The sequence below is a fragment of the Vulpes lagopus genome, chromosome 23 (genome assembly GCF_018345385.1).
Source record: "Vulpes lagopus strain Blue_001 chromosome 23, ASM1834538v1, whole genome shotgun sequence".
NCBI classification, from domain to species: domain Eukaryota; kingdom Metazoa; phylum Chordata; class Mammalia; order Carnivora; family Canidae; genus Vulpes; species Vulpes lagopus.
In genome coordinates this window covers 4,538,897-4,566,684 of record NC_054846.1, presented here as the reverse complement: position 1 = coordinate 4,566,684, position 27,788 = coordinate 4,538,897, and positions in this window count along the sequence as shown.

Genomic DNA, 27,788 nt, shown 5'->3' with positions numbered 1-27,788 from the left:
TAGGAAAAGTGTTTCAGGATCCTAAACACTGTCAGTGGATCGAGAAAGGGTTATAAAGGAAATTGCTTAGATCTAGACTATGAGGTTTGGGTAAGATTTAAAGAGGCACATATCACTGCAAGAAATTCATACCAGGCGGCGGGGTGAGCTCGAGAAAGATGAGGTTGCACAGGTTGTGCATTGTTCACACTCAGGACTAACTGACCGGAGACCCAGGAGAGCCATGGGCGTCGCAGACACAAGGCTGGGAAGGGGAGTTAGACTGGACTGTGCCAAGCACGCCCCGTGGGCCTGGAGGGGGACACGTCCCTGCCTTGGCAGGATGGGCTAGTGCCTCCGTGAGGAGGTGGCAAGTGCCCCCCTCTGTCCGTCCCGATGGCACCTGTCCTGCAGGGAAGGCCCCCAGTGGGGGTTCTCCATCCTGCTCGCAGCCGGGTGGCACCCGCAGGTCTCCTGCCCCCAAGGCTGGCCTACCAGTACCCTCTCTGAACTTCCCCTGGACTCTGCAATTAGCGAGTCGTGTATCTCCAAGCTGTTTTTCAGTTTGGTCCTCACTGCTTTGTCTGAGGCAGACGTTCCTTAAGATGCTTGTAGGAAACCGTGGTTGTTCCCTGACTCCAGGATGGAAGAGGTCTCCTCTCCAGTTGTCTTGTTTTGTTCCTCTTTCTTCTGCTCAAGCTTCAAGTAGGGGAGCTAGACACACGGACGCTGCTTGGCCACCTTGCCTGGAAGCCACATACCTTCTGTAGTTTAACCCCACGGGGGGCTAAGAGACATTCCTGTAAGCCTCTGGCTGAAATTTAATTTTAGCAGCTGCAGGACATAAAAGAGAATTTCCTTCTCAGGGTATTACTGGGTCTGGAATGTAGTGTTCCCCAAATTCCTAAGTTACATTAACTCAAACCCTCCTTTCTCCCTCTACACCAGGTTAAAGATTTTTACTAGATTGCCTCATTAGGCCTGGGAGGAATTATTCCAACAGTTACCAAGATCAGTCCAATAGCCTTGAGTCGTCCAGCTCTTAGGCAGATCACAGTGCAGGGTACCCTCATTTCCACCAAAAGCATGGATCTCAGCAGAACATCTCCCCTTAGGGTCGCGCGCTCCTCCAAAGTAAAAGAGGTGCCGTTCCATCAGACCTGGTCACATTTTCCAAGGTTCTCATGATTTTCCCAGTGTGAAAACCTTTTGATTGTAACCTCAGCAACTGGGGAAAGAGAAAATATGACGACCGATGTGAATTGCTTAGCGTGCACGTCTTGCTGGAGCACACAGACCCCAGGCACCGCTACTGCAACGGGGTGAGTTGCATGAGGAGTCCGAGGAGGGTGCAGCTAAGAAGCCCTGGATGCATGACCCCTTAGCTCACCTTGGGGGTGTGCACTTTAAATCGGAGAACTGGGGCAACCTGGCCAAGCTGACCTGAGCTAAACTGAAGAGACAAGGCGAGAACCTCGGCTTCCTGACGGTGCTCATTTTTACATCACTACTCACAACTCCTGAGAGGAAAGGGATAGTCCCACCACCTGAATCTCCTCTTCTCTAGTAAATTCTGCTCCCTCCAAAAGACTAAATGCCATTCTGTCAAAAGCCAAATATTTGTAAATGTTTGCAGACCATGTAAACAATATGTAGGTTTGCCTAGGAAGGGGTAACAGAGAAATTTATGTTTGCTGTGCACTCATTTTATGTCTTTTAAGTTTTTTAGTATGCGGGCATATTTTTTCTTTTTATTTTTTTAAATATTTTATTTATTTATTCATGAGAGACACAGAGAGAGAGAGGCAGAGACACAGGCCGAGAGAGAAGCAGGCTCCGGCAGGGAGCCCGATGGGGGACTCGATCCCTGGACCCCCGTATCACTCAACCACTGATGCTCAACCACTGAGCCACCCAGGCGTCCCAATTTTTTTTTCTTAATTAGTTCTTCACTATGATAAACACATTAAAATGAAAGAAAATGTGTATATGTGAACTAAGAAGACGCATATGGGTGCCAAATTGACAAGGGGTAGACTTGTTATGGTTAATTTTTTTTTTTTTTTTAATTAGGATCCTTGGCCAGCACGGAGCCCAACACAGGGCTCAACTTCACAACTGTGAGATCAAGACCTGTGTGGAGACTAAGAGTCGGACCCTCAACCGCCTAAGCCGCCCAGGCGCCACAAGCCACCCACTTGTAGTGATTGAGTTTATGGGTCAGCCTCACCGGACCACAGAGTGCCCAGGGTGCCCAAATATTTGATCAAACGTTATTTTGGGGTGTGTCTAGGAGGGTGTTTCCTGATGACAATAGCATTTGAATCAGTGGATTCAGGAAAGCAACTGCCTTCTCCTGTCTGAGGAACAAAACAGAACAAAAGGTGGAGGAAAGGAGAACCCACCCCTTCTGTCTGGCTCCTGAGCTGGGACATTGGCTTTCTCCTGCCCCGGACCGAGACTTGCCCTGGACCTTGGGCCTTTGGACTTGGACTGAATTGCACTACCGTCTTCCCAGGGTCTCCAGCTTGCAGACAGCAGGTGTGGGATGTCTCATCTTCACAGTTGTGGGGCTAATTCTTCGTGATCTCCCACCCCCCGGAAATCCCCGACTAATCCACCGCAGTATTATGTGCCAGCACATTATATGCATTATCTCATTCAACCCTCACAGTGACACTGGAAGAATCCTGTGTGTTAGGAGGCACAAGGAGTTAGAGCCATAGTCTGTGATCCTGTCTCTTTCTCCCCTAATTAACTGGGAACACCTCTGGGGAAATGTAAAAAGGTGAAGGAGACCCAGTGTGATCTCCCTGTCAATGGGGTAGCTGAACCTCTGAATAAATAGACTAATAATATTTGCCAGGAGGGAGATTTTTTATCTATAGGATGTTTTTAATGGGACATGCTTGGCTAAGCACAACGCGTAGGAAGTGAACCCCCAAATCTATGGTACTATAGGCATGTCTCTGTGGAAAATGTCACATAAACTAGAATCTAAAAATGTGCTGTGTGTTGTAAACCCACAAAGCTTACTTGGAAAGCTTGTCTATTGTTAGGAGTCAGACCATATCTGTCTGATGCAGAAAACAAGAGCGTAGGGAGTCAACTCAGTGTTCCAGAGCTCACCCTTTATTGACATAAGGCTGTCTTCACTCAAGTCCCTTCTTGCTCCAGAGCCTCTCAGGAGAAACTTATTGATTCTGAAACAGCTCTTTGAGGACGATTTTGTACGTAGAAATTTTGGAAGACAGATGGTCTGCAAATGGGTGCTCCTCTAATTGTGAGAGAGAAAAAGGCAGTAGAAAGAGGCGAGAAAAGGTAGATATCAGGAACTATACAAGTAGGCACCTAGAATAATATGTATTTGTGCATGGCTTGTGAAGTCCAAACGTCAAAGTAAGATAGATATAATATAGTGATCACTGGAGACTGCAAAGTGTACAGCGATGAGCTCAGCCTTAGACGGGCTCGACCTGCATCCCAGCTCTCCCACGTATTAGCTGTGAACTTGGCCAGGCTACTTCTCTCTCATTGATCTCATGTATGAAGTGGGAAGAATATTAACAGTACTGAGCTCATGGCATTGTCTTAAGGATTAAATAAGATAACATGTAAGCAATATGCAATAAGTATCATAATATATATCATCATTATACTGACATGCAAGGAGTACGTAATACAAAATAAGTGCTTCATGGGGATGGGCTGTTACTATTCTCAGTGTTGAGGTTTAAAAAGACAAAAATCTTGCACAAGCTCAGTCAGTGAAAGAGAAATCCGATCTTGTTTTTTCCAAAACAATATGCTCAAATAAAAGACAATTCTGTCTTGAAAAGTTTTGTAAATGTTTTAAAATTAAAGCCATGCTTCACTCTCTGATCCCGGAGCACTTTATACATGTCTCCATTATGCCATTACATAGAGGCCATTGTGGTTTTGTTTGGTTCTTTTGCAGACTTCTGGGCAATCTATGATTTCAGAGCAGAAATGTAGAGCATTTGTCTTTGTCTTACCTGTGGCCAGTGCAGTGACTGTTTGGCGGTGGTTTTTCAATAGCTGTTTGATAAATGAACGCTAAACGCAGCAAAGCATTATAAATATACTATCAGATTTGTAATTTTCTAACTCTTTAAATCATAATACTCAATTTTTATATTTTATTATATGCAGTTACAGTTGAGCATATCGTTGGCAAATCGTTGCCAAAAATGTTAATGCTATTTAGTGGCGAATTAAAAAAGACACTTCTCAAGTTGTACTTACTTCCTCTAATCTCACCATAACATTCCACTTAGCAAGTGTCACTTAACTCCCAGAGTAACTTGGCTCTATCTCGTTACTGGATCAAAAGAACATGTTAATCTAGTGTCCAAGTAGCATATCTTCTCAACTGTTGAAATCTTGAATTCCTCAGCTATGTAAAATAATTTAACGAAGCTGTGCGTCTCCTCAAAGATAAAAATAAACATGTAGATTCTTTGCTTTATAGGAACTGTCTTCAGTTAAGCAAATAGAACATTCAAACAGCAAGTCTTATTAGCTTTTTTCAAATATTCTCAAACTTGTTCCTCATGGCAGCTTTCTTTTTTATGTAAATTGTAAACACAGACATTCCCCAAATCATGGAATTTGAAAGGACTAATCATCAAAGAGCCCCGACTCCTTGATTAATACAGGAAAAAAGAGGAGGACGGTGGTGACAGCGTCAGAAAGGACAAGTCAATATGAAATATTTCAGGGTTGCATCTCAGTATTCCTATCACTGTTATAGAACATTGCCTTTTTGCAAGTCACTCACCACGTCCACAAATGCATTAAAGCTCTAAGAGTGTTTAAGAGCTTTGACATGTAAAATCCATTCCCATATAATCCTTATGGTCTGTGAATCTATTTTCCTTGCTTGAACAGTTGCACTTCGCATACAATATCCCATTAACCAGAAAGATAATCAAAATATAAGCAGAATCAGTGATTAGAAAGTATATATACAAGTAAGAAAATATAAGAAAGGATAAATATAAACAAAATATAAGCAGATTCCAGATTAAGCGGAATATAGATTAATACACAAATTATTTTTATGGTGTGACTGTAAAAAGCTTTTAAAAGCTCTACAAATTCAATCTTCAAAGTGTCCCTATATCAAGCCCTAACTTGAGCATCAAAGTAGAATATTTTAGTCTAAATATTTGAGTTTCCAGGTACTGGAAGTATTAATACTTACTTCAATTTTTCATTTGTTAGATGTGTATGTAGAGTGCGTGTATATAACCGCATAATTAATTACATCTGGTTATTAGGGCTTATTGAAGATTGGCTATTAAGGAACAATAAAGTTAAGGGAAAAATGGAAGACTTCCACCTTATTGGGTCAGTCCTCCAGGGATAACAAATGATGCTTTGGAAGGTAAACTTTCAGCTCCTATAAGCCTTTGTAGCACAAGACTCCTGTTTTGGATTGCAAAAACGTAAACTTACTTATTATATAAATATGTAAAGAAAATTTCAGTAACAAAGCATACAAATGGTTGAACAACAACATATACAAAATGCATTGTTTTCATGTTGTGGGATATGCACATCTTATTATGCTAAGTTGAGCGTGAGTTCCCCTACAAGTGTCAACTCCTATACAAGTTAATAGGCTACAGAAAGCGCATTGCTTAATACATATTAAAAGCAATCAGAAAGATATGTCAAAATTGAATACACACAGAAGAATTAGTCATGTATTTATAAATATCTTAGTGTCTAATGTTGAGTGGAATGAAATCTCATAATAGATTTCTGCTAAAGAATGTCTATAATCTAGTTTATTTTATTTTTCAGTCAGTAGTCAAATGACAGAAAAAAAACAAATGCAGTTGAAGAATTGTAGAATAACAGCAAGTTATTTGGCTTACACTCGTCAAAGGAAACTCTTCTCTCTCTCTCTCACACACACACACACATACACACACACACACACACATCGACAAGTCAGAAATCTTTTTCACTATGTATGTACAGCAAGGGTTCTTAACCTGTCGTCGAAGATTATGGGTGGAAATAAAAATTACATTTTTGCCTCAATTTCTAATTGAAGCTTAAGATTTTCTTCAATTATTAATGATAGGAAAACAAAACAAAATAAAAAAAAAACTTCCAGTACACTATTAACAGTACAACAGAAATCAAAGATATTTTTATATCACATAACAGTTGTTTCACTGAACAATTATTCACTACTTTGAAATTATGATGGTTATTATTAGCCATTGCAATTTTTATTTAGTGCAGTAATTTTTAAAAGTGCACATATTATTATAGCACACATTTATTTTTAAATATTTTGATTATTGTATTTTAATACTTTTTCCATTGTAATCTTATGTACTTTATGTTATGCATTTAAAAGCGTTCTTCTTCACCAGACTGCAAAAGGGTCTACGTGTAGAAGATAGAAAATGTAGCCCCTCAAAGATGTCCATGTCCTAATCCCCAGAACCTGTGAATATGTTACCTTACAGGGCAAAAGAAACTTTGCAGATATAATTAAATCAGGACATTGAGATGGGGAGACCGTCCTGCATTAATTATCTGCGTGAGCCCAATGTAATCACTGGGGGTCCTAATAAAGGTGAGGCAAGAGTACGGAAGTCAGGAAAAGGAGAAGTGATTATGGCAGCTGAGGTTGGAGTACTGTACTTTGAAGATGGGAGAAGGGATCATGACCCAAGGAATCCAGGAAGCCTCTAGTAGACTTTTCAGACAAAGGAAACCAATTCTCCTCTGGAGCTTTAGAAGGAATGTAGCCTTATGACACCTTGATTTTGGTTCAGGGAGGCTCACTGAAGACTTTTTTTTTTTTAAAGATCTTTTGTATTTATTTGAGAGATAGAGCACACACGAGTAGAGGGTAGGAGAGAGGCAGAGAGAGAGGGAAAGAATCTTCGAGCAGACTCCCCCGCTGAGTGTGGAGTCGGCTGTGGGGCTCGATCCCAGGACACTGGGTTCATGACCTGAGCCAAAGGCAGATGTTTAACCAACTGAGCCACCCAGGGGCCCCTCGTTGTGGACTTCTGACCACAACTGTAAGATAATAAATATGTTGTTTTACGTCACTACATTTGTGGGAATTTGTTACAGCAGCAGTAGGAAACTAATACGCACGGCATCAAAAAGTCCTGAACACCTGAGGTGGAATGCATCACTTGTCCGACTAGTAATTCCAAATTTCCTATGACTTAGAAGAAGTGATTTCAATGTTTTCATATAGGAACATGTTCTTGGCTAAATAGACTATTACTAAGAATAAATGCTTTGTTTTCCTGGAAATATTTTGGTACTACATTTTTAAGGTTTCAGCACATTTATAATGGCCTCATATCAAAAATAAAAGAGTAGACATATTTTCTGTTATTTGGGGAATAATAATCACTTTTCAAATCTCAACCTGAATATATCTAAGACCTTGTATTTACACAAATGACATTTGTTACTCAAAGGCAATTTATTTTTTTAAAGAAAGTAATTTTAAAGGACTTGATAGTCATTTGAATATAATCATAGCAATTTTTTCAGCTGGGAAAATTCCATAGTGTTTTGATGCTTATTTGTGTTCACACAGAATTGCAATAATAACTTGTTAGAGGCAAAGTCCGTGACCTGAACTGCCCTCCCTGGTCACTCCTCAGAGTACACTGACCAATACACACAAGGCTATATAATCAATACAAGCCTGGAGATGCCACCTTGGAATGACATATTCCTTGTCCTCATCATCATGATATACACATTATAAATCCATAATGGTTGATAAAATTACATATTATTTGTATCTTTAGATTATTTTGCTTATCATATTGTGTTCTATCCACCTGCTGGTATTTTAAAAATCACTTGTCTTATAAAAGTAGCATGAGAAAATAGCATAATTTTGATAATGAGAAGGTCCTTGTTTTATGAGTTAGCATAGCTCATTGTGGAAACCATTCAAAGGCAATTCAATCATTTATACACATGAGCCTCATGATGTTAAAGCTTTTGTTGCTATTTAATTCATTTGAAATCACACTGTTATGTTAACTGGTTCCTGACAACTAGAGATTTTTTTGAATACAGAATATGGAAAGAAAATTATCCTTTACAATGACTCAGGTTAATTGTAAGTTGTATAAGCTTTGAAATCATTTCAATAAATCATAGGTTTCAAATTGGCCTACTGATGTAAACCTTTTTGTTTTCAAGGTAATTCAATAGACCCCAAGTTCACTGTATGAATTCTACTTAGATAAAAGCTTGATAAATTATACTTCTGTTTGTTTTTAAGTCAGTGTAAGAGAACTGATGGCCTTGGGAAATGTTTGAGTGTTCATAGCCGGATTTCCTAGTTAGCCCTTAGTGCTTGACTAAAAGCTTTATTATCAATTATCACTTTGATCTTCTATGCCTAGGAATGCATTACTGCCCTTTATATAAAGTACAAAAACTCTGCTGAAAAGGTCAAGCATGAAGCACATCAGTCTGAATCATTGAATATTGACGCGGAAAGTGAAGTTAGAAATGAACCAACACCTTCATTTTTACACATTATGAAACAAAAATGCACAGGGATTAAGAGACTGTACAAATGAATGTAGTTAGCACAGGTGGAACTAGAAAGCTGGCTTTTCTGCCTTCCGATTCCATCACTCAGCTTATCTTTGAATCGATTCAGTCCAAAGTATTTGACTAAAATCAAACACCGTTATGTGTCATGTATTATGTGGAGTGATGGAGACAAAAGAATAAAAGATATTATGTTCTCTTGAGGAGAAAGAAATATGTAAACAAGTAGATGTATTAATATGTGATCGACGGTGCCTTAATAAAAACAGTGGAGGTTCAAAGAGGGAAGAAGTAAGCTCAATCTAAGAGTCAGTGAGCTTCACTGAAGAGTTAATTCCTGAACTGAGTTTGAGGAGAGGTCAGTTGTTTGCCAAACCAAATGGGAGAGTGTTCCTATCAGAGAGAAAGAGAAAGAACATGGATAAAAGCAAGAAAAAGCACATCCTTTTCTCTGACCTTCCGTGGCCACCACAGTTCTAAAAGTAGATATTAGAGGGAAACCAGGACCTTCTTGTACACCAAGCAAGAGTGTCTGTCCCCTGACCTCTGTGATTCAATTGGCAGGAATTAAGTGGGTGCCACAGAGTGTCTCCTGCTCTGGACTTAGGAGGAAGAGCCACCGATACAGGTGTTCTAGAAAAGACCGCACCTCTCTTGAGGTATGGGTATTATGAGAGGATCATTATAGGATTTGGGCTTGTGTTAGGTGATTTTTGGAGAGGAACCAAGGAAGTATATTTTACTCTGGATTGAGTGTTGTCAAAAAGTGAGAACAATTCTCGGGACTGCTTCTTTGCTTTCTCAGTAGGCATCTTCATTAATTTTTTTCTCCCTTAATGGGAATACTTTAATGCTTTATCACTAAGCATGATGTTTCCTATAACTTTTCATAGATGCTTTTAACAAAGTTAAGAAAATTTATTTCTATTCTTACTAAGAATTCTTTTTTTTTCACAAAAGGATATGAAGCTAACTCATTGTGGAACAATGACTGAATGATGAATAGAGACACAAAACTATTACGAAGGCTTAGGTGACTATTTCTAATTTGTCCTATTTCCCAGGCCTCCCTACCTCTGGGCTCTTTGCCCTCTAAAGTATCCTCCACTTTGGTATTTTTATCATATTTCTAAAATATAAATCATCACATTATTTCAAAGCTTATTCAGTAACTCCCTATTATTTACATAATAGATTCCAAAATCCTACACATAAAAATGCCTTCAAGGTATGATTCCCTATTTGTACTTTTAACTGCATATCTTATAATTCTCTCAGACATCTTTCAAGTTATTTATATCAAATTATTCATTAATTAAACAAATATTTGATGGGCATGGATAAGCAGGGTTATCAGCATAAGCAAGTGGTTCTAAGTATTATGAACACAACAGTAAATAAATGAAATTATAAGTTTTCACAGACCTTACAACTCCCAGAGAGGGAGAGACTAAAAAAAAAGCTCCTATCATGTCTTTTAAAAAAAATTTAAGCCAATGTGTAAAACTGATGAGTATTAAAGAATGACAGTGGATTAGAATAAGCTCAAACAGAAAGTCACACTCTGGGGCATGTGGGTGGCTCAGCTGGTTAGGTGTCCAACTCTTGATTTTGGTTCAGGTCATGATCTCAAGGTCCTGGGATTTAGCCCTGCATCCAGCTCAGTGCTCAGCACAGAGTCTTCTTGGGATTCTTCTCTCTCTCCCTCTTTCTGACCCCCCCCCCCCACTTATTCTCTTTCCCTCTCCCTCTCCTTCTCTCTCTCAAATAAATAAAATCCTTTTTAAAAAAACTCACACTCCAATTGCTGCTGCTATTGTTACTGGGGCATATCATCAGAGGCCATCACACCTTCACAAATGATTTTTTCTCTTAACTAAGAAAAGAGAACTCTAGAAGCAATTTGTTCTTACCTGGAAGGAACAGCAGGACCTTGTAGCATTTTACATCAGAACTTTGACAGTAAAAGTTGCTGACTCACTGCTGTCATTTAATAAACAGGAATTTGGATCATCTCATCAGTCCACAGGACATCTTACTATATGCTGACATCATGCTACTGGAACTGGAAAAGGAGTAAATGTAAATATTCCAGCTGCTTTGGTGAGATACAAAGGATGAAACATAAATCCCTGGAAAATACAAGGATATGTCACTTCACTGAAGTGTCTGGCGCAGAGGGTGGTAAAATGATCTTCAACATATCATTATTTCACTTCTTAGGTGAAGTACACATGTTTCTGAATCTTGTAATCTTTACTGAAAGACCACAATGATTAGTATTTAGAAGCAATATTTATCACACTTTTGAATGATCTAAAGATGTGTCAGCTTTTGGTGGAGCCTAGAAAAGAAGAGAGTCTCCAGGAAATAGAAACTGAAGTAGCTTTTCCATTTTTGTCTCCATGACCCAACAGACTCAGTGATGTTTAAATGCTCTATGGGTACCATGGCTGCTTTGATAGGAAAATCCGAAGAAAGCCTCAGAATTCTGGACCAAACGTAAGCCATTTTTTGGACAGTAATTCTGCTTTTGAGATACAATTCTTGGTTTGAACATTTGATCACTGGACACTGGGAGATGTTAGGAACTGAGAAATTCATTTTGAACTTAGCTTTTTGAGATTAATTCAAAATGTAGATTGTACATAGTAGCATTCTATGTTCAACTTGAGTATACTTATTTGGAGTATCTCCTAAAAGCCCAAGGAACTTGCATAAGCACAATGTTCACATTTCTGCTAGTCCTGCTCTTCCCTGAACCCACATCTAAGCCTCCATAGAGAAGTCTCTGTGACCAATTTTTATTGGAGAGGATATCGTTGGAGTATGGCTTATAATGATTTTGCCTGACATGTTGGCATTAACTGGAAGTGGATGGCTGTGGCAGCGAAGATATAGAAGATAAGAATAATACTGTCAACAGATTTGAACTGACTGACATTTTGGTAAATGTTTGGAAACACTTTTGGTTTTCGCAACTGAGGGTACTTCTGGCATCCAGGGGATAGATGCCAGAAGCTGTCAAACATTCTACAATGCACAGATAGCACCACAACAAAGATTTCTCTGGTCTAAAATGTCATAATGCCAAGGTGGAGAGCCCTGACCTGGCATAACATACAAAAGATTTCTACACGAAAATGCTAGAAGATCCAACTGAGAGAAACTTAAGAAAACCTAAATTAGTTGAAAGTTATAATAATTCATGGATTGTTATGATGAGTATTCTCTCGAGCTTAATTTATAGGTTCAATATAATTCCTGTTAAAACTTCATCAAGCATTTTTGGAACGAAAGAGACAAGCTCTTTTTTAAAATGTTATAGAATCCTGAAGGTTCTAAAATACTAAAACAATCTTGAAAAAAAGAGAAAAAAACCAGAGTCCTTATACAACCTGATTTCAAGACTTTAGTGTGGTACCAACATACGAATAGACACTGGATCATTTGAACAGACTACAATCCAGAAACAGACTCACTCATAAACAGCCAATTGCTTGGCAACTAAAGTGCCAAGTTCATTCAGTGAACAAAGGAAAGTCTTCTTAACAAATGTTGCTATATTACAGTTATATAGCTGCACGGAGAAAACAAAACAAAGCAGAAAAAACGTCTCCTATCTCACACCGAACACAAAAATAATCTTGATATGGATCATATACCCAAGCATTTAACCCAGAACCATAAATCTTCTAAAAGAAAACAGATTATCTTTGAGAATTTGAAATCGGGAAAATTTCTTGGACAGGATACAAGTAGCACTAACCAAAAACTTGTAAGTCAATTAATTCCATAAAAATTTAAAACTTATGCTTCTCAAAAGATACCATTAACAAAATGAACAAACAAGCCACGGGCTGGGGGGAAATACTTATAATACATGTGACAAAGGATTTGCACCCATAATATATAAAGAAGCCTACAAATCGAAAGCAAAATGACAAATATTCCAATTTTTAAAATGAGCCAAAGAGGCGGATGCTTTAGCACAGGAGATATACTAATGCTTGACAAACACACAAAAGGGTGCAAATTAAAATCATGAATTAGATACCATTTCACACCCAATAGGATGGCTAAAACGAAAAAGGCTAACTCCACTGTCTATTGGTAAAGATAAGGAGCAAATGGAAATGGCACCTTGGACTTCCTTGGAGAGCTCTTCCCTGCGCTCTCATGCCATGTTTTTGAACCTACCTATGGATTTCGCAGATAAGTGGAAAGTTTGAGCCTGGCCAAGTAAAATCATGAGAGATGATTAAGAAATATTACCTGATCCAAACTGGCCAATTAAAGTCAGTAAAGTTAACCCTGAATCTTTTAATTCTTGAGAAAGAAATATGTCTTTTTGTATTGGCACCTAAACTGGTAGACTATAAACATAGTATAGTTGGTGGCCGTTGTGATCATCACCCCAGCAGAACCTTCATTTTTAAAAAGCTAAAAAGAAAAAAAAAAGCTACCACAGATTTACACGGAGCCAAGAGATGGAAAGACAAATCATTTTGGTGCTGAATCCAGCAGTACATGAGCTTGCTATGACCCTGGATTTGTCAATTAGGAAAAGCAACAAAAAGCCCTTACCTCAAGCTGGTTTGAATACTATTTTTTTTTTAATTTGCAACTAAAAAATCTTGATTAAAACAGAAATAAGCCACATACAATTTTTTCTTTGCTAGTAAACAAAATCAATCCAGAATGCATGTTGGATTCCATCTGTGTACTATATTCTCATTATGCAAGACTTGAGGGACATACATTTTTTTCTGCTATGTAAGTAAAATATTTCAAAAAGCTTCTCCTAAAAGGATATATACTATAATCTGCTATACCAATTTTAAGCTGATATTTCACTTCTGGGGAAGAAAAATCAATAGTTAAAATGAATATAACCACTTGATAAAACTATGAAGGAATCAGCAGTGCTACAAGAAATAAAAATCCATTATCTAAAGTGGTTGGGATGGAGAATAAGCAGAAATATGGTGGTATGTATTACTTTCAGGCAGAAAAATGAAAGAAAAACCAAGTTATTCTTGCCGCTAGTCAAATGAAATTGCAGGATTTAGAAAAATCTAATTCTATAAAAGTCTGAGAATATCTGCAGAAAGATGGCTAATAAAGAGACTACTCAGAAATTTAAAAAGGAATGATTATCAAGAAAGTATTTCTTAAAAGCCTGTAATGGTTGTATCTACCATCTGTCATAAAGACATTCTCAAAATGAGAATTAGGTATGATATTCAGCATCAAATTAGTCAGTCAACCGTAGTACGAAATCCACAACTTCCAGAACTAAAACATAATGAATAAATATACTCAGTGATGTTATTTTTGGAATAAATTTTCAAAGAAAAAACAAATTAGGCTGACATTTTAGTATTAAAACACAATAATAGTCTTCTATTTATTATATATCATCCTTGTCATAATTCCTCTTATTTGGTTATCAGGCATACAACTCCAGCTCAGATAATAAGAAAAACACCTTTTAATAGATTTTTTTTTACCTTTTAATAGATTTTAATAATAGCTCCATTTGTTAAAAGTTTACTATTATTTTCTTCTTTAAATACATTATTATGTTTAATCCTTATAATGACCCTGTGTTATAGATCTCATTAAGGTAATTGTAAAAATGAGGAAACTAAGAATTACTAAAGTCAAATAAATACCTGTCACAAGTGAGATTTGGTTTGTCTCACTTCAGATCCCATATACAAAACAAAATAACAGACAAATTTTTGAAATAAATTTAGACACAAAGTATGAAGCAAAACATCCCCAAATTTTAAAACTACAGAAATAAAAATACTGAATTAAGACTCAGGTCTCAAATTTCTGCTACTGGCTTTAACTCAGTTTTAACAGATCTCTATCTTCAGGAATATAATCTGCATACATGGAATCTTTAAAAAAATCAAGTGCCGATAATTTTTCTAACTCTGAAGGGACAGAGCTCAACTTCCACTTGAAACATTTCTAAAAATCTAAGTTACAGGCTGATATGAAAAAGCCATCAAATTAGTGGAGATAATCTTGGAGGATATTTGTACAACCATGGATTTGTCAACAGCTATGGAGAAAGGTAGACCTTCTTAAATAAGACAGCACATCCAGAAGCCATAGAAGAAACAAATAGACATATTTTATTACGTTATTACTTTCAAAAATACTTATTGCCCAGTACCGCTAATGCTTTTACTATTGGATTCATTGTGAATTTTTTGACTCTGTTGTCTCCTAAAACTATTAAAATGTTTAATATTTTCAATCTACAAAGAACTCTCAATTAATACAACCAATAATTGAAGGAAGTGAGAAGCAAAAAGCATAAACAGACAATTCACAGAAGCTGAAATTCAAGCTTTAACAAGCATATAAAACGATCTTCAATGTCTTTAGTATAAGGAAAACACAAAACCATAATCAAGGTGCTATTTTTAAGTCATCAGATTGGCAAAAATTTAAAGAGCAAAGACATTTCCTGCTGACAGTGTTTCAGAAAAACAGGAGGGCAACTTGCTAAAATTGTTTTGGGAAGTAATCTGTCAATAACTGTTGCTGTAAAAAGACATACACCCTTTGACTCAAAAGCCCCATTGATTTTTTTTAATTTCACCTCCAGAAATAAATAAAACAATACTTTTATATATATATGTATATAAAAACAATATATATTGTTTTATTTACAAAGTATATATACATACTTTTATGTGTATATATATGCTATATATATTTTATATATATTATATATTTATGTGTATATATATGTATTATATATATATAAATACACAAAGCTGGTTTTTGTAGCATGGTGGCAACAGAATGTCTACAATTGGGAAATGCTGAATAAATTATGTTATCTCCATGCCTTGAAGCTATGAAAAGTATATCTGTATCCACTGACCTGAAGAGATTTTAAAGTATACGGTAAAAAGTAAAAAATTTGAGTGTAATAGGTAAAAAATGGTTCCAACTTAAACAAACCAAAATTTGGGGCACCTGGGTGGCTCCGTAGTTGAGCATCTGCCTTCAGCCCAGGTCCTGATCCTGGGGTCCTGGGATCCAGTCCTGTATCAGACTCCCCAAAGGGAACCCACTTCTCCCTCTGCCTGTGTCTCTGCCTCTCTCTCTGTGTCTCTCATGAATAATTAAATAAAATCTTAAAAAAAAAAACAAAATTTAAAAATTTACATTTATATAGCCAAATAAGAATATCCTGGGGAGACACCTGGATGGCTCAGTTGGTTGAATGTCAAACTTTGATTTCTGCTCAGGTCATGATCTCAGGGTCTTGAGATGGAGTCCTGTGACAGGCTCCACGCTGAGTGTAGAGCCTGCTTAGCATTCTCTCTGTTTCTGCCCCTCACTCCCTCTCTCTCTAAAATAAAGCGGGGGAGAGGAGGAATATTCTGGAAAAGGCCATTTGTCTGGGCAAGGAGAAGGGGCTGAAAGGAATAAAAAAATATACATACACAGGTGTGGCTGTTAACCTTGGTTAGCAACAGCGGATAAGATCAGAGATCGGTTGGGAAGTATGAGATTATTAATTTTTTACTGATAAAACTCTATATTGTTTTTCCCATTAAAATAAGTTTTCATTATCTTTTGTAATTTTAAAATCTAAAGTAGAAAGACTTTTAAAAACTGAAGCTTGTAGTGATGATATAAGGCCAATTTCAATGTTGAAAACTTCCCAACATGATCTGAAGCCAGTGTGGTGAGTAAAATGTTGTGGCTACAGAGTGAGTCACACACATGGCTGCAGGGGGCTCGCAATTCTACGCTGCAGGTGGGCCTGCGGCCGCTGCAAAGAACTCAGGTTTGGAAATTGTGGAACACTGGGTCAGCTCACCTCCAGCTGAATTCAGTATGAGGCCTCCTCCGTGATGCAGAGTTTTGAAATGCTTAGGGAGAGACTGAAGGCGTTGGAAAGAGAGAAAATTGATAGAGCAAAGTTGTGGCAGGGTGAGTCAGAAGATGATGCCATCAGACCCTTCCTGAGAGGAGAACCTAGAAAGGGGAGGGGCAGATCTTACTCAGGAACACAAGTCAAGGAGCTCAGGACTCTTCCGTCCTTATCCTTCAGCACTAACAGCTGGTAACAGCCTACCTTTTGCTAGACACCAGTCCAAGAGCCTTATCCTTGCAGCTCACTTAATTCTCCAACAAGCATAGAAGTTCGTCCTACGTTACCTTCATTTTACAGGTGAAATAAGCTGGAGAGAGAGGAGTTGAGAGTCTATGGTCCCGCAGCAAGTCAGTGGTGGAGTAGAATTTGAACGTAGGTAGTCTGGCTCCGATCTCTCAACAACAGGTTCCTTATACTTCCTAGATATGTCCTGTTACTTGATCCCTCTCAAGTCTAAATGTTTTTTTTTTTTTTTAAGATTTTATTTTATTTATTCATGAGAGATACAGAGAGAGAGAGAGGCAGAGACACAGGCAGAGGGAGGCGCAGGCTCCATGCAGGAGCCTGACGTGGGACTCGATCCCAGGTCCCCAGGATCACTCCCTGGGCTGAAGGCAGGCACTAAACCGCTGAGCCACCCAGGGATCCCCGATCCCTCTCAAGTCTAAAAGATTTTCCCTTTGTACGGAATAGTCTTTTCTCCTCATCCAATGTTAGCATTTCCTTTCCCAGTCTCTTCACTGCCTAACACCCAATATCTGTCATTTTTCACAATACTTGAAGCAATGATGTAAGACCATGTTATAGTATTAGATTAAATGACAAGAAACTGCTAATATTTGAACCATTTTGACCTACAAAAGTGCCAATTTCATGTTTCAATGTAATAGGTGCCTGCATTTGTGAATATTACTTGTAGATATAAATTTCCTATTGAAGTGGAACCTCCCTAAGTGTCCCAACCCTTTTAAAATTTGTTTCTCCATGGGATGCCTGGGTCGCTCAGGGCGTGATCCTGGGATCCGGGATCGAGTCCCACATCGGGCTCCCTGCAGGAAGCCTGCTTCTCCCTCTTCCTGTGCTTCTGCCTCTCTCTCTCTCTCTCTCTCTGTCTCATGAATAAATAAATAAATCTTTTAAAAATTTTTGTTTCTCCAAAGCCTATCAGAGTATCTTCTGCATATTCATTAAGCGATTGCAGAATGTGGACATAAATGAAGATAAAGAAAAATTCTAAAGTAGACGGGGAGATGCAATAGTAGAAAGGAGATGACAAAGCAAAAGACTAAAGGGCATCAGAATTGAGGATGCAGAAATCAGTGTGTCATTTAGCCAAATTCTTAAGGGTAGGCATCGATGCTGTTCATAAAATATATCTTTCTATTGTACTCTTAGGGCTAAAGACACTCCCAAGTCTATTTATTACTGATGTATTTCATATTTCGAGTCCACAATATATAGCCAGGTTGAAGGATGCAAATCCAGAAGCAGCAGAAAGTCTAAATGATTGGGAAATATATTATAAAATCTAATTCAAGTAATTTTTTTTTAAAATGGAAAATGATGTGAGTCAGTCTTATGGAAAGTGCACTTAAGATCAAAAAGACGATAGTGAAAGGAAAGCTTTCAGAGGAAGGTTTCCAGGATGAAGACAGTACTCAGAGCGGTGTCCCCTCTTCCACTGAATACATGGATGGTAGAGAAATAACCTTTACAAATATTGGATGTGACTAAACTAAACAGAAGTTTTAAAGAGAAATGTAAATGCAAGCCAGCACCATGTAACCATAATCCATTTGTTTTGTGAGGAAAGAAATGAATTTTCAAGATACACTAATAGGAGCAAAACTTGAAAGGGCTGGAATGAAGTGACTGATATGGGAATAGGTGACATTTTTAGGTTCTTTGTGATTTGTAAATTCTATAGTTCACCAACAAATCTATACAGTATATCACAGCCTTTGAGTGGACACCCTGGCCTCTTCAATACCTGACACGAATGCTACCCCCTTTCTTTTTCTGCTTTCTTCTTTAAATTCAAATGTCATCATCACTTCTCTCCTTACTACCTCAAAGCTTCTATGAAGTTCATCCTTTCTTTCTTCTTAATTCAAAACCACTCTTTTCCTTCAGTGCTCTGGGCTTCCTATATTTCTGCCTTCATCTGTAAACATTCGAAGTGTTCTTTCTCCATTGATTTCTAAGCTTAATCTATACCTCTGTTTCCACTAATCTTAAAAACTCATAAACCATTTATTTATTTAGTTACTTACTTATTACTTTCTTACTTAAAGTAAGCTCCACACCCAGCGTGGAGCCCAATGCAGAGATTGAACTCATCACCCTGAGATCAAGACCTGAGCTGATATCAAGAGTTAGATACTTAACGGATTGAGTCATCCCAGTGCCCCATAAACCTGTGATCTTTTTAAGCACTTTACTATTAGTGGTAAAAATTCTCAAAAGTCTCGTTATCACTGGCTTAATCTTCTCACTGGTAACTCCATCCTTATGTATTATAATTTGGTTTTCCCTTCCTCTTGTTACTCAATGCATCAGCTCTTTTAAAGATTTCAGAAAAAAAAAAGAAAGAAAGAAAGAAAGAAAGAAAGAAAGAAAGAAAGAAAGGAAGGAAGGAAGAAAGAAAGAAAGAAAGAGAAGAAAGAAAGAAAGAAAGAAAGAAAGAAAGAAAGAAAGAAAGAAAGAAAGAAAGAACAGTTAATGGAGTAAGGTCCCTGAGATCCTGAGAAGCGAGGGAAGCAAAGAAACAAGGTTATAAGAAAGTCTTGAAAAGGAAAAACAATGTCAAAATTAAGGGGAAATGCCTGGAGAGCAGAATGGAGAGAAAGGTTTGGTCAAGCCACATCCAGGAAAGACCCTTGCTAGTCAATCTGTAATGACACTATAGGGGGAAATGGTGCTGTAGAAGGATTGGATCTTTGTGAGACCCAGCAAAAGAAAAACTGAAGAGTCAGTCTTGACTGGAAACTCATGAGCTATTTTCATGAACAACAAAGAGAAGTCATCATCACAGTAACTAAACGTGTGATACCTGCATAATAAAGTTATATAAAGGTGTCTAGCAAAAGGTAGGCTGTTACCAGCTGTTAGTGCTGAAGGATAAAGACGGAAGAGTCCTATACACTATTAGTGTATCTTGAAAATTCATTTCTTTCCTCACAAAACAAATAATGATTCAATAAAGTATGCGTATTGTAGAGATGGTGCCTTTAGTGGGTGATTTCAGATATTTTGGTAGTGGTAACTATAGAGAAAAGTAGAAAAGAGAGAGCAGGATAAGGGCTACATGCAAACTGGATGAGCGACAATAGTCAGAAGGTTCCACGTGTTCAAGAAGTCTCTAATATTTGTTATTCTGAGGCTGGGAATCCAAGTTCAAAAAGACTCTCCTTGCTAGTTTTCACCATGGGATTTAAAAAAATGGGATTAATTCTTCTTTTCTCAAAGACTCTGAATGGATGAAGTTTCCTTAACTGCCTTACCACCTATACCAGGCTAGTTTTCTTGGGAGGACTTCGTAGGCATGAACCCCACAAGTGCTCCAATATTTGTTCCTTGAAACGGCTTGTCACAGCTGATTGGGTGACTATCATTCTCCAGTAAAACACCCCAGGGTAAAGCTTTGGTTGCGTAATATAACCAATTATAATTTGGTAAGAAGGAGGATGGTTTCTTTAATGAAATAATTCCTACAAGATAACTTGCCATGAAAAATAGATATTTAGTAAGAGTTGTTCAATTTAGGGGGAAAGGGGACCACAAGAGTCAGAAATTATTTTTAATTGTTTCACTTTTGTTTATGAAAGTAGAATATATGAGTGTTTTTTAGATAGCTTAAGGAATATCTTCCTTATATATCCAGAGAAATAGAATGTAGAAACAAAATAAAAAATATTCCAAACGGATCATCACAGTAAATTTTCCTTCATCAGTTCATTTAGTTATTGATTATTCCCTGCTGGATCCTGGGTTAGTAATCACGTTGAGCCACCTACTTCTTAACTAAAACTGACTTCCAGGTATCCTGATGAGGTCCACTGATAAAATCTGAAAGTTGTCTAAAGGATGTCTGCTCAGAAGTCTGTCCACAGAGTCTGTTCTCTAAATTGTCAATATTTGTCCAAGGTTTTAAGTTTCCTAAAAATCTTAGAAATTATCTTCAGGCTAACATACCACAAAACATTAGTCTTTTTTTTTTAAAAAAAAAAAAAGATTTTATTTATTTATTGGACAGAGAGAGAGAGAGCACAAACAAGCAAGGAGAGCAGCAGGCAGAGGGAGAAGGAGAAGCAGGCTTCCCGCTGAGCAAAGAGCCTGATGCAGGGCTTGATTCCAGGACCCTGAGACCAGGGCCTGAGCCAAAGGCAGATGCTTAACCTACCGAGCCATCCAGGTGCCCCAAAACATGATTAGTCTTGAAACAAAGTGTATCACAATAATGATTCAATTAGATGAATAAAATGTAGTTTTTGAGAATGGTAAACACTATGTAAGAGTAAAGCTAGCCTATTTGATCAGTAAACCTATTTAAGTTTAGAAAAAACAAATTCAAGAACAAGCTTTTTATATTTAACATCGATGAATCAGAAGATACAGGGTTTTTTAAATTATTAAACTAAAATTATTAAACTGGTCCTGTTTGGTATAGAGTTATCTTAATTATGGCATAGAGTTATCTTAATTTTGCTAATCTGGAATCTTAAAGCATTTTTGAGCTAATATTTTAAGTAAACCACGTTTTAGATTTATTCCAACCTTGGGCTAGAAAAGGATGACCTTTGTGGGCCGCATTTATCCCTCAGGCAATCTGTTTGTTATGTCCACCTGGTACAAATGGGCCCCCATTAACTAAACTGGGGGTTTTGAAATTTTTTCCCTTTCATATTCCCAGAAGATTTAAGGTTACATAAAAGAATTTTGTTATTATTTTAAAGATGTGATGTCTGTCATATTACTAATATCCTTTTTTAAATAAAATTGTTATATCACATATTTTTAATATAGCCAGTGGAATTAGAATGACTTATCAAATCTGAGAGGAAAAAATGAATTCTGACTAATGAAGCGAATTCTCTAAAGTTCAGGGCACCATGCCCTAGATTGTCCTAGATTGCAGTAGGGGGATATTTTGCCCTGGACCTGCATTTATAATGTGTTCTGTTATTAAGAGAGCAGTTTTTACTCTAATTTGTGGAAATTAGCATCAAAAATAAGAGAAGGCATTGGACCAAAAGTAAATGGAAGGTACAACAGCTATATTAATGATTGTCTTTTAAATGTACCATTTATACAGTAGACTCTACAATATACTAAAGTTAGGTTAACCTAAATCTAGTAAGTTCATGGTAGCAATATACACCACCAGAGATAACTAGGAACATCAAAGATAAAAAAAACAGAATGAAAAAAAAAAAAAAACAGAATGATATAATTCATGTGGCTGTGCATTACCCAGGAATCTGGTCACACGTAAAGGAAAACATATTTCTTATGAATCTAAACAACTAGCACAAAAATTAAACAATCTATTGGTCTGCCAGAAATTACATGGAACTTTAACTCCCTTTGCCTTGAAATCACACGAGGTATAATTTCATGCTATAGACACAAATGAGTGCGAGCCTTTACTTTCTCTTTAGTGAGGTCGTACTGAAAATGCCTTTCATAAATCTTAAATATTCCATTTGTAAAATTCATAGGTGGATAAGGCATAGAGATTTGTCAGGAGTGGTGAACTGGATGAAATAAAGTGCTACCATCTTCAGTATTTCTTACTATTGTTCTTTGCTTTGTTCTCCTGAAACCCTAAGCAGCAATGCTTTGACAATAGTTGAGGGAAAGGAGGAAAGAACCTGTTACACAAAAATGTCATCATTGCCACCACTCCTATCCACAATATATCTTGAATTCAGAACATACTCATATGGGTTAAAGTACTTTCTAAAGCCAGGCTTTACCCCCACCAAAACTGGCAGTAAGGCAAAGAAAGATGCAATGATCTACTGCTGGTTCGTGGTGACTACATTAAAGAAGGCTTTGCCAGAATCAATATTTTGAAATGGTCCTTTGTTTGGCACTCTGGAGATTTCACAACTGGCAATGGGTGATAACAGTAGGATAGGTAAAAGGATGGCTTTCTTTTGAAAAATGGTAAGAAGGGTAATTATGAAAGAAGATATTGGAAAAAAATCACAGGGGTATTCTCAGGAAGATCAATGTTAGGAACAAAAACATGGACTTGGGATTTGGAAATAAAATCACTTAAAATCTTCCACGTTTATATACCACTTGGAAAGTCTTCAAGACTCACCCCTGCAAGGTCCGTCTACCTCAGTCTGAAGACTATGCACCTAACTTGCTAAAATTACTGAGATCTCTTCATTTTACCTTCCTAAAGCACTTTTAATAATGTAATATTTTTAAATGAAATATTAAAAGTGAATATAATCCAGATGTAAGTGCATCAACATGCAATTGAATTTTTGTGGAAATTGATCATCTATTTCTAAAATGTATATGGAAGTCCATAGGATCAACAAGAGCAAGGCAATCTTGAAAATAAAAAGTGAAGAAAATGGAGGATTTAAACTACTAAGTATTAGGACTTATGCAAAAAGCAATGATAATTAAGACAGTATAGCATGGGCACAAAAATAAACAAATAGACCAATGGGACAGAAGCAAACCCATGCCTGTGGAGTCATCTGATAGATGAGAAAATGTAACACTTCAGTGCAGCAAGAGGAGGATGTTTTAGGTTTTTTTGTTTTTTTCATGGTGTTGTGCAATTGTGTAAAAAATTGTATCTTGACTCCCAGTATCACACCACGCACAATAATCATTTCAAGATGGATTGTAGATCTGTATGTGAAAAATAAAAATATAAAACTTGCAAAAGAAAACACAGAGAATATCTTCAATAGCCTTGGGAAAGCAAAGATTTTTAAAACATAACACAAAAAGTATGTAATTAAAAGGGGAAAATGATAACTAGGGCTACATTAAAATGAACACAGCCATTCATCAAAAAGAAACTCTTGATGGAATGAAATCTCAATCCAAAGAGTCAGAGAATATATTTAGCAAACAAAAATATAGAATATTGCTTCTGGAAAAATATTTGGCAGTATATGATAAAGATGAACATATGTACAGCCAAAAGACAAAGGAGTTACCCCTGATTTATGTAACCAGTGAAAATAAATTCATATGGGGACACCTAGGTAGCTCAGCAGTTGAGCATCTGCCTTCAGCTCAGGGTGTGATCCCGGGGTCCTGGGATCGAGTCCCATGTCGGGCTCCCTGCACAGAGCCTGCTTCTCCCTCTGCCTGTGTCTCTGCCTCTCTCTCTCTCTCTCTCTTTCTGTGTGTGTGTCTCATGAATAAATAAATAAATAATCTTTAAAAATAAGCAAAAAATTAATTAATTAATTAATTACATAATTAATTAATTAATGTGAATCCCTCTCTAGGACCATCTCAAGATGAATGGAGCCACAGCACTTCCGTCATGGTGTCAAGTTTAGGTTTTATTGCAGCACATCTCAACAAAATGTGAGACCACCATGGAGTAGAAATTGTGAGCCTTTGTCTGCTGTAGCTACTGAAAGAATATTTTTTCTCAGTCCCGATCTAGATTCTGTGGACTGCAACGTGCTTCTTCTCTCCATGGCCTAGTTATGATTGGAGTTGTTGGAATTGCCCATTGAGGGAACACATGTTTGGGCATTTTTGAACAAATTTTTGGACTCATCTGCTGCCCTTTTGTGGAGAATACTTAGAAAATTAAATTTATCAACCTGAGAATTATTGGAAAGTGTTCCCCTGCTCCTGGAATGTAACGAAGCCAGCTATTATATTTGAACCTAGTGATCTAGAGGCCTTTCTTTTTTAGGATTTTATTTATTTATTTGAGAGAGAGAGGGGGAGAGAGAGAGATTATGAACAGGGTGGAGGGATAGATGGAGAGGGAAAAGCAGACTCCACTCTGAGCAGAGAGTCCAATGCAGGACTCCACCCCAGGACCCTGAGATCATGACCTGAGCTGAAGGCAGACTCTCAACCAACTGAGCCACCCAGGAGCCCCTCTGGAGGCCTTTTATAATGTATTTACTTCCTGTGGTACCAACAAAGCAAGACTTATTGGAAGCAAGACAAAGCAGGCATTGGATAATGGAATTGGAGATTAAGCTTTATGTAGTGTAAATGAGACATTGTTGAACAAAAGAGAATTGAGCTTTACCCATCCCTCTAAAGCATTAAGCATTAAGCACTGTATGTCACTCTAAAAAACCTTCTATACAGAAACTCTGCCAAATATCTCATCAGTAATGTCTAAGTGATTTCAGGTGTGAGGATTGACAAATCTCAGTTGAAATATTTTTCTTGACTAACGTATTATATGAATATTTGCTTCTTTCTACCTGAGTTGCAGCAACTGTTCTGAGACCTGAATGCAGTTCATCAAATAAATGCCACTTTAGATGGTATAGCTAATGGCATACCTTAGAAACCTGGTAATATTTTCATTTTACTTAGTGAATATTCTGCTAATATCTGTACTTTTCATGTGGGGAAAAGATTAATAATGTTCAAGGCCTTTTCAAGTTTTTCATTTAGTCTAAATCTGGATAATTTCACAAATGCATCTCATGACAGTTCTGCTTTTAAAAAGTACATACTTTAGAGATGCTTAATGTAAACCCAAAGTTCTCATTGTAGAAAACTTGAAGAACATTCTTATGCGAAAAGTCCAATAATTTAGCAAGTGGAGAAACCCTTACTTTGCTTTTTAAAACCAGAGGAACATATTTCAAAATTATCCACTATAGTCCAAGCTAAATATCTTATCATTTACTACATTTTCTGAGCCATTTGGGGCAATGATAAATGCTGTTCTTAAAACAGACTACTCTTACCTAAGCTAACAGACTTTTTTAAGGTTTTATTTATTTATTAACGAGAGACACCGAGAAGGGGGCAGAGACACAGGCAGAGGGAGAAGCAGGCTCTCTGTGGGGAGCCCGATGTGGAACTCAATCCCGGGACCCCAGGATCATGCCCTGAGCCAAAGGCCAATGCTCAACCACTGAGCCGCCCAGGGGTCCTTAAGCTAACAGTTTTATGGAGCATTTATTATAATACCATGTAAAGGAAACACACTGTTGCAATTTTTTTTAAATGTCTGTTTATTTCCTAATTTTTAAATGAATTACTGTTTTTCTCATGATTGATCTTGGGAGAAGGAAAAAACCCCACAAACTTATAATGTGGGCATATGTATATATACTCCCACATCACATCATAAATGTAAATTATTAGGATTTTTCACCTCAAAACTATTTTACTAGGTTTAAGTTACAAAGTTAGGTTGCCAGATTAATTATATGGTTGCTTTAAAGTTTAAATTCCTCATCATCTGGCAGTAATTTTAATCTGCCATTTGGAAAAAATTCAACCGGGATTTTTTGTGATGATGTGTTGCAAATGTTCACCTTTTACCTTTAACTCTGCTTTTGATCATCTAGGGGTAAAAATTTGGAAGCAGAAGGAAAAAACTCATTTTTTTTTTAATGTCATGCCTCTTATAGGAAGTACAAATTGATATGTCCTAAAATAAGAATTTAATAAGGAGGGAAATCCCTTTCGTCTGCTATAAGAAAATTGTATTGTTTAAAGTCAGGTTTCTTTTTATTTCTTTAAGTATGAGCTGTCATTATAACATGCAATTGATAAATGTCCTAAGGCAGAAGTTAAAAACTAAAATAAATGAATAAATTCATGTGTTGATCAAAATACTATCTAATAATGTTCATAGCATTACTTGTAATAGCGCCAAACTAAAAACAAACCCAATGTTCATCAATAATTTAAGTAGATAAATATACTGTGGTATATTCATGATTTGCAATATTATCCAGCAGAGAAATTTAATGAACATCAGGTACAGGTAGGTAATAATATGGAAAGTTCCATAAGTGCAACGATCAGTAAATTAAACTGGGTACAAAATAGTACACACTGTAATAGTCCATTTATGTAAAGTTCAGAAACAGCTAGAGGTAATCTATGGAGTTGGAAGTTAAAATAGTAGTTACTGGGGCCACCTGGGTGGCTCAGCGGTTGAGCGTCTGCCTTTGGCTCAGGGCGTGATCCTGGAGACCCGAGATCAAGTCCTCCCATCTTGGATCAGGGTCCCTGCATGGAGCCTGCTTCTCCCTCTGCCTGTGTCTCTGCCTCTCTTTGTGTCTCTCAGGAGTAAATAAATAAAATCTGCAAAATAAAGCAGTAGTTACTTTGAGGAGGAAGGCAGGAACAATGCATGCATGGAGGCAAGAAAGTGGCTTCTGTAGTGCTGTTGTAATTCTTCACTCAAGTGTGAGTCAGAGGAGCGTTTTCACTGTGTGAACATTCACTGAGCTGTGCACCTATGATTGGGTACTTTTTTAATTGGGTAATATACATCAAAACAGTTTGTTTTTTTAAATAAGAATGCATAGGGAAGGATCCAAAGTACATGAAAACAAGACCATTTATGCGAGAGTGGGTTGGTGTAAACAAGAATTAAAATGTCCTATCATTCTTGCATTGACAAGAGAGTGAAACCTCCACTTAGCCAAACCCCCCTTTTTCCAATTGACTTGCACAACTGGTTGAGTTAATGTAATTAATGTGTATTATATATTGGGCTTCAATCTCTACCTAAAGAGTAGATGCTATCTGAATAGTTCAGGGAGTCGTATTTAGTGCAAGTGAAAATTTGAAATAAAAGTATACTTTTTAGGATTTGGGGAATAGATCACTACATACCTCAGTCATTTCCATAAGAATAGAGCAGCAGACTCAATCCTAAAGAGTCAGATATCTCTAAGGCAAGAGACAAAAAAAAAAAGACGTCAATTTAGCAACGTCTGAATACCAAAGGGAGGTTTACCTTAGTGTTTCTTAGATGTGCAGATGATCCAGTCTCCTGAATTGATGAGAAAGCTCAGATATACAGGCGTTGGCTTGACCCGTGTCCTGAGGGCTGAATAAACTTGGGTTTGCTTCCATTTGTTTTTTTTTATTCTCCCAGAAACTGGTCGCACTGGTCACAGTTGCTATCTGTTTTATTTTATTGTTTTATAAAATGATTACTTACACTGAGTAAAAAAATCTATTTAAATCAGAAACATAATTCAGGGGATAAAAATCAACATAAATGAGACAAAGAGGTACAATGGAATTTAGAAACAAAGCAAGTGACATTCTCTTTCTGGAGAGTGTGTTCATCTGAAAA